The following is a 9,614-nucleotide window of genomic DNA, read 5'->3' as shown; positions in this document are numbered from 1 at the left end:
GACAAAGGTTTGAAATCGGTGCAATCAAGTTCGGACATTTTGATTTGCGAAAACTGTAGCCGAGACTGCGTAATACTCGCGCATATTTAATTGTTCACCAGAGATCAGTGACTCGCTAATTGGCAGCACTCCCTGACTGTGGCAAGCTTATCATACGCCTAAAATTGTCGATACGAAGAGATTATATGATCGCGATTTACGCATGTACTTGACCCCTAATTGAATTAATGCTATATTGGTAAATTTGAAAAAAATCCAAATCATCCTAATTTTTCGACTGGCCACGCGCCTGGCGTGTGATGAGAAGCACCATCCTAGATCTCCTCTGCCGACCAAGCGCCCAAATATACGTTCTGCTTTTCTGAAATCTAAATTATGTGCAGCCATATTCGTTTACAAAACCATTCATGAGCTAGGTAGCTTCGTGATAGGTAATCGTAGCGCGAAATTGGAGGGTGTGTTGGTTTGTGCCTGCAAATTGGAATTAATTTATTCGCAGATTCGCTTTGCCCATCACAATAATCGGGAGATGCAGCAATACAGCCTAAACACCGATATAATGAGAAAACAATTGTCGCGAGTCGCGACGAAAGCCACTCAATACAGTGTCACACTCGGAACCGATTCGTGGCGATACTGATTAGATTACACGCTTTCTTATTTGCCACCATCCATATTTCTTGTTATCTACTTGATACATTCGTACTCCGAAATTGTCGCACAAAGTCATTTTTCAGTCTTCCTCTCATTATTAACGTGATGCATCACAAGATTATGGGTGGCACAAATTCTGATTGTATTCGATTCGTTTGAACAGGGAACCTTCTACATTCCAATAAACTTGATGATTGCTGGATGTACTCGTATCGATAACAACATTATCGAATATTAAACTATTAGGCATTAGATAGACAGTGGATTTCTATTGGTAAGATCGCGGCATGCGTCCGAAAGTGGAATTAATTCTTGCCCAAGGGTGGCAAACCGGCGGCCGTAGAACGAAATTTGTGCGGCCGTCAACACGTAATTCAATTAGTATGCGTTGGCGGCCGTCGACATGCAGATTGAATTTACGAATTTACCGATGTACTCCCGAAATGCTTCGCGAACTTGAATCGGGAAATGCACCAATGTTTTAATCATCAAACAATTGCCGCGATGCGAGTTGGTCAACGCGAAGCAAGAAACCGCAAGAGACAATTATTGATTGGCTGCGCGATTTCGCGTTTGCAATCATCATTATTGTCTGCTTGAAGTATTCAAGAGTTGTCGTATGTTACTTGCAAGGCCAGTGCGTAGTGTATTTCGTTAGTCACACTGGGCATTGCGCGTGAATAACATCGATGCAACTGCAGATTCCGTCGGACGGACTGGTAGCGCAGGCACTTCAACACTTCAAATGATCGTACCGTTTTAAGATTCTATTTAATATCTCGACTGCATGGTTTGATATTAATGAGTGCAAGGCCAGTATTAAAATGTCACGCGAATGGTTTAACGCTGCACGCACACCACCGGCATGTAGTACACACCACCGGCATGTAGTAACGTGCGTTTTCGTGCGACGATAACGTCATCGATATGGAAAAATTATGACGTCACAAGACTTCGCCATCTCGTAAAAAAATAAAAGTCGGCGCCTATGATTGTGGCCCAGGAAAAGTGCTCAACTTGTCCTCGATATGGTCGATGAATAATCCGGAGAAGGTTACGAGCTGTATACGGATCGGCATTATACTAGAGTGACAATGTACGACGAATTGCACATGCGTGGCGTTATCGGCGTTGGAACTTGTCAAAGCGACAGACGAGGACCCCCCACCTACAATAACGGAGAAGCTGAGAACTCTTCACTTTTTAAAACTTGCAACCAGAGCTAAAACTACTCACTTTTCAACACTTGCAATTAAAGCTAGAACTGCTCCTTTTCAAAACTACAAACTAGAGCTATTCACTTATCAAAATCCGCAGCTATAACTTATCAAACTCCGTGACTAAACTGCTCGATTTGCAAAACCTGCAACTCAACTACTCGTTTTCAAAAATCGCAAAGCTAAGACTACTCACTTATCAAAATCTAGAACGAGAAGTGCTCACTTTTCAAAACTTGTCTGACCGTTGCTCATATGAGCAAATTAGTAACCAAGTTAGTATTGTGTTTGAGCGCATCAAAAACACAAGTGTATCGTCACTGTCGTAAATCACAAATTCTTTTTTCGAAGCGCGTGACCCGTATGGGCGCGGCAGCGAGCCAACCTGGCGTGCCGTTCGACTCTCGAATGTGCCTCCTAGAGATGGAGGTGGCCGACTACAAATACAGAAGCGAATATTTCGAAATGGAACTGGACAAATCTCGCAACATGGAGAAAAAGAGAATGTGAGCTTCTCGAGTTTGTGCGGTGGCGTTGGTCGAAGTAAAATTTTCTGTAAAATTGCACCATGGACCACGAACTTATACTGAGGACGCAATGAAATTGTTAGCTTGGCTAAAAACGCTGCAAATCTAATATGGCTCAATTCTAATGTGCAGAAGTGAAATTATTGGAGTTATTATAAGGTATTAGTGTAGAAAATTTGAATTTATTAAAAAAATTCAAATTTTTTGAAATTTCTGAGACTATGATGAATTGTTAGGTTGCCTACAAAACGTTCAATTAGCTCAATTCCGACCCGAAGAAGTGAATTTCTTCGAATAGAACATTTTTGCTTTGAAAAAATAGTATTAGCGATGGGAAATTGTGGATACGGCGAATGAAATGTCGTATGAAAAAGACAAGTGAAGCTTGTGATCTTTGAAATTGTTAGTAATGAATAACAGGTTTGAATAGACACTTACGTGACCTTTGACACCAACCAATCAGGTTGCAGCAGGATGTAAACAAAGAACAAGCCCGGGCAAGCTTACTATGAGTTCTTATGGAAAAAGGTTAAAAAATGAAGGTTTTAAGCAAGATTACGTTGAATTGGGGATGACTGGCCCTAATGAATAGTAGTAGCGTAGAGCTAGTATGTAGTTGTAGCTTTTAATCTAGGATGAACATGAATGGTGGCAAGTACGCACCAGCGTGCTGTGTCCAAATACACGGGTTTTTGACAACTTTTCGGATTAAGCGACGATTGTTGTATACTATACTATAGGATTGTGGTAATGCATATTTTGACGGATTTCATAGGCTCCAGGTCTCGAGCAAAATTTTCAAGCATATCTCATGTTCAGAAATATATATACTATGAAATATAGCTGCTGCCACACATCACAATTTTTGTGTATTTATTATGAAACTTGAAAGCTATGGAGATTCTATCGAATTTATGGATTTGAGTGGAACAGCATCTTCTTCTAACACCGCGGAGAAAGCTTCGAAGTATTTCATGGAGCGCTACGCACACGATTTAGGGATAAAGATTGAGGAGACAATCCACTCTTTTTGGAAGCAATATTCTAGTGAACAGCCAATGTTATCGCAACTTGCGGTAAAGTGAGATAACACACTCAATGGAAATACACGTTCTCGGAAAATCCATTATTGATTCGTCTTGCACTTGTAAGACAGGGTAAGTAAGGAAAAAGACATTTTTTCAGAGACTCCTGCAATAGATATTTTAACCATGATTTATTTTCATATTAGGTTCTGATATATGCTCTCATGCATATGCATTGATTAAGACAATCCAGCACCTGAAGCTAAAAGGACTACATTGTGATTTGCATCAGCATCAGTGAGCTCCATTGTGATTGACAAGCAATCTCTCCACCGTACTCGCAACCGATCAACTCCTGCCTCAAGGTAGATTTTGGTGTATCTGGTGTCTTCAGTTTTATAACATTCCACCAAACACAAATAATCCTAGAACATTTTCTTCTGGAGAATTGTTCATTCAACAAATTGAGCATCTAAATAAGCTTCAATGCACACCACTGGAATATCTAGACATGCACTGTTGGTACAGACTGACCTTGGCACCGCGCAAATACGATCCGTAGCATGCTATTAGGCATTACGATATTCACAATGGAACTGAATTTGCACAATTGCCGAATATGTTGCGTCATTCATTTTTAATTTTCAATCTTGAATTAGAGTATGCAATTAGTCCGTATTTGGTTAGTTGTGATACACAATGCTGCATAGTATGACACCGAACAAAATTTTATACTCCTTGATTCTTCCGATCAGCTGTTCAATATGAATACGTTCTCTCGCCATCTTTCTTGTTGTGGAACAGTCTTGCTAAGGCATTTGACGTTGTGTAAATCATGTGCAGGAATATTTAAATCTAGATTCAATTTCTTGATTTCAGACTCAATGGTGAATTCCTTTTCTGCCATGATAGCATTGCCTGGCTCACCATAGCTGAACTCCATCATTTTCTTGCATTTCTTGTCGAATCCACATATTTAACTAATATTTCGATCTGAAATGCTCCCTGTGAATAGTTCCTGCATAAAAGTAAGTGTACCACAATCCATCAATCCTTTCAAAGTTGTATGTGATTTATTGACAGTCAATAATCATTCTAGATTTGAGAAATCATGAATGAATGCAAATGGTGCATTTTTACGAACCACATATCTACATGGCCAAATCGCGATTTAATGAAGCAGTTACATGTGGCTGAACCAATTGTTTAATAGTATGCTTACAGCAATACCATAAATTTGACGTCAGTAGGATAAGTCGGACAATTCAGAAAGAATTTAATGTAGTCTAGCATAAAATTTCAGCTTCTCCGCATCTTTTGACATTATGATGCTCCTCTGAGAACTGAACTTCACTGGCAATAATAGACGATTTCCACTGGCTGCGCATGGGTGGCGCCATTGTTACGAAAGGCTGGCCAGCTGTCGGATCGGAGGTTTTGAAGGGGCGTAACGTAGGTCATTATAGTTGTGGATCTATATGTGCCAGTGCCTGCATATAGCATGTAAAAACGAAGCCGAATGGTGTCTCACACCTTCATTGTTGCGTCCCTATGTGCATTATGCAGTAATGAGAGAATGGTGATATAGGTACCGGTAGCTTCCATCGCAAAGGACAAGAAGCTATAAATAAAGATTGTATTACGTTGGAACATAGGAGAGGTTACTGTGGAAAGGATTTTATTTAAGGTTTGTGTAACACTGGCATATTTGTGAGAAACTTGTTATTTATAACATTTATTTCCATCTATACTTCTATCATAAACATCATATTATTATGACAATCTGCATATTATTATTGCCTCGACTCCTATTTGTGTTTCTTCTTCTGTTACCTCCACTGAGCTATATCCTCTGTAAAAATGAGTGCACTGTATTAGTCCACTGCAATAGTTGCGACGAGTAGTATAAGACCTTTACATGTGATTTCATGATTTCCAGTCAAATTTGTTTATTTTTGACGAAGCAATAAATTGTCAATATGTCAGTAGTTTGTGATTTACATTTCTAGATCACTCAGAGAATATAAGAGTCTGTGAAAGACATTTCCACGATAGTGATATCAGGCTTGTCTCAGTCAGTGATTTACATTACTAGAGCTCTCGGAATACAAAAGTATATGGAAGACAATTCCACGACAATAACATCAGGCTAACGCACTGCTGCAGACAGAATACGTGATCGCTCTGTCCCATCAAAATTTCCGTGGCAAAAGATTTCAGTCGAGCAACACCGAGTGAAGAGAATCTCTGACAGATTGTGTGTTGACGTGGATGTTTTTCTATATACTCATAGAGACAGATCCAACCAGTTTGTACAGCAGGGTTCGCCAACTCAATACCAGTCTCAAGGCAACATCGAGACGAAATAAGTCACACATAGTTCCAACAAAAGAACTAGTATTTTATTGAAGGAATACAAATACAACAAAGAATATCGGGATCATGAATATCATTTTATTCTACAGTATGAGCTGCGTACGATACCTGACAACAGTTTGCATAACAGTACTATCTGAAAGACATCTCTTAATCTTGTGGGACTCCCTAAGTGGTTTTCTAAGACTCTCAGTGTTGGCAGTATCCGCGCCATCGCATGCAAGCCAAGATACCCCACCCATTCATATCAGCTGATTCTGTCTCGATTAAATGCTGTTACCATCGCCGAAGCTGTTTCAGCTCGTGAGACAGGCCACCCCTGGGTTTTTCCACCCAGATCTGGGGTTTTCGAGCATCCCCTGGGTTCATCAGAGTGTTCGTCAGGTCAATTTTACGCTCGAAAATCAATTATTAGACCAGTAAGATCAAAATGTCGTGAAACGTACGTCCTTCAGTTCGAGTTCGCCATTGTCGATGGATTCAGCTGTTATTGTAACGGGAGAGTCTTGAGAGACTGTTTACATTCGATAGTTTCACTACTAAGATGAGATGCCTTGCGATGCGATGGAGCTTCATTGAATGCTGACTGTCAGGCACTTGGCTGCAATCATGTATGTCTTCATCTTTGCAAACTAAAGATTGAATGAGCATATAGGAGTCAATATTGTTAGGCCTATGCCGTTTTGGGTATGCTACATCAAGATAGGCTATCATCTCCAAATAAGTTTCATGCAGCATTAATGCCAATAAACGAACACAGGAAATTAATATGTACCGGTACTGTGTCTGAGAAAATGAGAATGCTGAAATCCATGTATTCTACGTTTTGTAGCCTAATAATCAATGTTCCCTCTAATTTTTGACGAGTCTGCGCACACTCACCAACTTACTGCGCAGAGCCTTGGACAACAGTGCGTAACGACAAAAAAAATGGTCCTCACTTTAGATTTTTTGTGCGCAACTTGAATTTTCTGTGCGCAGAGACCGTGTAAGCACTGCGCACGTGCGAAGCTTAGAGGGAACATTGCTAATAATCTATTATTTCCAGATCAAGTGAATTTCAGTGCAAACGTTTCAATGTCCACAAACGTAAAAACTGTTGAATATGCATAGGCTACACCGGTATAGCCATGCATCTGTTCGCGACAATAAGAAGCCAAGAACTACGTTCTTTACAGTTCCAAGCTGAACTTCTTACAAGATATTAGCATAAACTAATATTAAATCACCTTATATATACGCGGCTTCCTTACATTCCAATGGCGTGGTATTCAGAAACGCCGGCGAATAACCGTCAGGGGAGCAAAATGAGGCTGGTTCTAATCTTGGCCAGTCATACACTACTGGCGCCAGAGCGCTGGAAATCGTCTATTGTCCGTCAATTTTGTAATTTTCCTGGACGAGTTTCCTGTTTTGTGCTTCTATACTTCTTCCAGAAATTTGATTTTCTTGCGTTTTATCCATCGACTTCCTCTTTCTGCAGCTTCATAAAAGAAATCCATCAAGCCTGCACAAAATATATAATATGTTTATTTTACAGAGCAATACTGCTGTGCAGGCACCTATCAAGGCGTACTCGTCCGACTCATGCAACGTATCACCGCTACCAATTTCAACCATTCATCTCATCATTGAATATATATTGCTCTCAACAATTTCAATACATTACACACCATCAAGCAACAAGACTGGAGTGGAATAAAACTAGACACACACCAAGTCGATTGTGGCATCAAGTGTGACTGCATTTCAGATTGGACTCATTTTGAAACACAGAATTGTTTCATCTAGATTATGTCACGATTCAATTTTTGGTACAATAATAGACATGTCATTTTATTAATAAAATGAGAATTCAGATGACTACAAGGAAGTCCACATGCCTTTATCCAGATTTTACATTCTTCCATGCATGTTATTGGCTCTGGGAAAGGTAAAAGCGCACACTAGGAACGGTCTGGAATGCTCCATATTACACAGGCTATTAGCACAGTGTTTATCCGGCATTTATCCTGATTCAACACACGAGCTAGATTTCAGCTGGGAACGGATCATGTTGCCTAACATATATCATATTAATATGATCATTGAATATGCATACAGGTGTCCAGTGTAACAGTAATTTGCTAGATAATGATACAGACTGTAGACTGTACTATACAAGATTCCTCTAATACATGCTATTCGGTACGACAATCCTATAGTATACGACTAAGGATAATACAGCAATAGTTGCTTCATCCGAAAAGTTGTCAGAAATTCATTCATTTGGACATGTCATGCTGATGCGTGCTTGCCACCATTCATACTTATTGTACGTTATAACACTGCAAATACATACTAGCTCTACGTTATTACCATTCACCAAAGCCAGCTATTCCCAATACAATGTAATTTTGCTAAAAACCTATATTTTTCAACCCTTTTCCATAAGAGCTCATAGTAAGCTTGCCCGGGCTTGTTCTTTGTTTACATCCTGCTGCAACCTGATTGGTTCGTGTCAAAGGTCACGTAAGTGTCTATTCCGCCAAATTTGACGGATTTTTTTTGGTTGCCAACAATTTCACAGGGTCCTTCGTGAAGTTTGAATGCAAAGTTTATTTTGACCTATCGTGAGCGTCGATAGGCGACAGTCTGCTATCTCGCGTGTTCTGTCTTGTAGGTCTGAAAATATGGAACTGCTGGAGCAGAACAAGCATTATCGCTCCCTTCTAAAGAAGGCAATGCCGGAGGTTTTGACAGGTTGGTGGTTTGATCAATTTGGTGGATTTTATTGAGTCGGTAGCGTCTTTTTTATGTGGTGGGGTGGCATACCATTTCAAAGTAGTCACTGCGTTGTCATGGCCTCGATCATTCGATTTCCAGTCCATTATTGAGTACTCTAATTATGAGGACAGTTATAATGACCAGGAGAGTTTAGAAATGTACTGTTATGCGGCCAATATCAAAGCAATACCACCAGTTACATGTAAATGTGGTCTGAGTAGTCAGCGTTTCTGCCAGGGTTGTAATCAAGTCGTGAGGTTCCGAGACGCAAGTCAATTTCGCTTTTGTAGTTTTGACTCGAGCGAGTCATTTTCAATTCACCACCATGTAATTTTGTTCAATGTCATTAACGAGTTCAAGTCCGGTACAAATCACTTCCTGTGAAACTTTTGGTGGATGATATTGAAGGCCTCGCATTCGTAGAACAGGGATTTTTTCTCACTCTTGACATGTTTCTTCAAACAGAGTAGTCAAGAAAGCTACTTAAGTAGAAGTACCGATGGAAAAATCTACTCAAGTACGAGTAGAAGTACTTCTTCCATAAGCAACTTAAAACTACTTGAAGTAGAAGTAGAATTGACTGACTTTGAATCTACTCGAGTAACTAAGTAGTTGTGAAAACGACTGTAATTCGTTCGCATTGATTGTCGAAAGCTACAAATTGAGCTATGCGAAAGGTGCAGAGCTTGATTCATGTTTCTGCATACCAGGAGGTATCCAGTTATCGACAGCATAAGCGTTCGTCCGCATGGTGGGATGAAAATGATGGTATTGAGAGGGAAATGCGATACTAATCCTTTGTTTACTCGAAAAGCACGTTTTAGAAAATATCATGGAATGTGACACCCTCCCCCATATTGTAAGGCTCGTAGTTTAGTCGGAGAGCAATACGGAGAAGTTGTATCGGATACGGTGTAAACACTTTTCGCGACTAGTAAACGCTAATAAAAAATATAGTGAATCGTAAAATGCCATGTATGTTCTCCAGACAAAGGAACTGATACTAATTAGAACTCAAAGTATGATACTAGGAATTGAAAGTGAAATAT

At 39.9% G+C, this 9,614-nt stretch overlaps 2 long non-coding RNA genes across 2 annotated transcripts; one reads left to right on the top strand and one right to left on the bottom strand.

Annotated features, from left to right (window-relative positions):
• Window positions 1–3,169: 3,169 nt before the first annotated feature.
• Window positions 3,170–7,619, top strand: LOC145448687 (uncharacterized). Its single transcript, XR_013918001.1, has 3 exons — window positions 3,170–3,555; window positions 3,630–3,788; window positions 7,340–7,619. It is a non-coding gene; the product is annotated as an uncharacterized LOC145448687 (long non-coding RNA).
• On the bottom strand, window positions 5,804–7,098 carry LOC145448688 (uncharacterized). The gene is made up of 2 exons (XR_013918002.1): window positions 7,029–7,098; window positions 5,804–6,431 (listed from the first exon to the last, which is right to left on the bottom strand). It is a non-coding gene; the product is annotated as an uncharacterized LOC145448688 (long non-coding RNA).
• Window positions 7,620–9,614: the final 1,995 nt, after the last annotated feature.

The sequence above is a fragment of the Botryllus schlosseri genome, chromosome 10, assembly GCF_051294905.1.
Source record: "Botryllus schlosseri isolate E-star chromosome 10, Bs_hap1, whole genome shotgun sequence".
In the NCBI taxonomy this organism is placed as follows: Eukaryota; Metazoa; Chordata; class Ascidiacea; order Stolidobranchia; family Styelidae; genus Botryllus; species Botryllus schlosseri.
Note: the sequence above shows the minus strand (reverse complement) of the source record. Positions and strands in the feature narration are given on the sequence as shown.